Raw genomic sequence first — 960 nt, 5'->3', positions numbered from 1 at the left:
TATTTCCTTGTGTTTTATCTACTATGCAAAAACATTGACTTGTGTGGCTCATAATAAATTATGGGTCGCATTGAAAAGACTGAGAATTCTAGAAATATATTTGTGCTGCCTGTGTACATAGAACAAGAGGTAGTTGAACAAAACAAAGGGATACTGTCTGGTTGAAATTTCAGGAAGGTGTGCATCAGCATCTTATCCTTTCACCATACACGCTCAGCCTGTATGGTGAGTAAAATAACCTGAGAATCAGGACTATATGAAGAAGAATATGCCATCAGGGTGGGAGGGAGGAGATGCACCTTGTATTTACTCTTCAGGATATCTAGCTATCAACCTAATTGCTGATAATCTGTTCAACGAGTGCTAGCACCCAACCAAAGGTCCGTGAAAAGACTTGGTCACAAAGCAGCCTAACTGGTTCTCTGGGTATGAACGTTCCAGACTAGATAAATGCAGAGAGACAGAGAGTTGACTGGTAGTTGGCAGGGGCTGGGGAAGGAAGGAATGAGGAGTGACCCCTTCGTGGGTATGTGGTTTCTTGAGATGATGCGAAGGTTCTAAAATCAATGTGTGGGGAGAGTTGTGCATACCAGTGAGCACACTAAACACCATTGGGTTTTATTCTTTGATTGGCACACTATATGGGATGTGACTCATATTTCAATAAACTGTTGAGAAAAAATAAATTTCAGAGATTATAAGTTTATATACTGTCATGTTTGTTTATTTGTTATTAATATTTTTTGAAAGAGAAATGGAGTTGCTGTTCTCATCCTTGCTTGGAGAAAGATTGTTCACTTCTTTACATCTGCTTGGAAATTGCTGGAACTGCTCTTGTCTTTTAATCTCTGAAATTTCCATGCAATTTCTCTCAGTTCACTCATAAAATTTATAAGATGCAGAAATGTGACCTCTGAGTCAGACACATCTGATGGGCTGCCATCAGTTGGGTCTTATTTC

At 39.3% G+C, this 960-nt stretch overlaps 1 protein-coding gene across 1 annotated transcript in view; it reads right to left on the bottom strand.

Moving 5' to 3' along the window:
* The window catches only part of MYH1 (myosin heavy chain 1), a 24,203-nt gene that overhangs the window by 17,832 nt on the left and 5,411 nt on the right, over positions 1–960 (bottom strand). The window lies entirely within an intron of this gene.

This window comes from Echinops telfairi, unplaced genomic scaffold, assembly GCF_000313985.2.
Source record: "Echinops telfairi isolate 266 unplaced genomic scaffold, ASM31398v2 ScPeMD7_2010;HRSCAF=2546, whole genome shotgun sequence".
Classification (NCBI taxonomy): domain Eukaryota; kingdom Metazoa; phylum Chordata; class Mammalia; order Afrosoricida; family Tenrecidae; genus Echinops; species Echinops telfairi.
The sequence above is the reverse complement of the archived record's forward strand: the minus strand, read 5'-3'. Positions and strand labels throughout refer to the sequence as shown.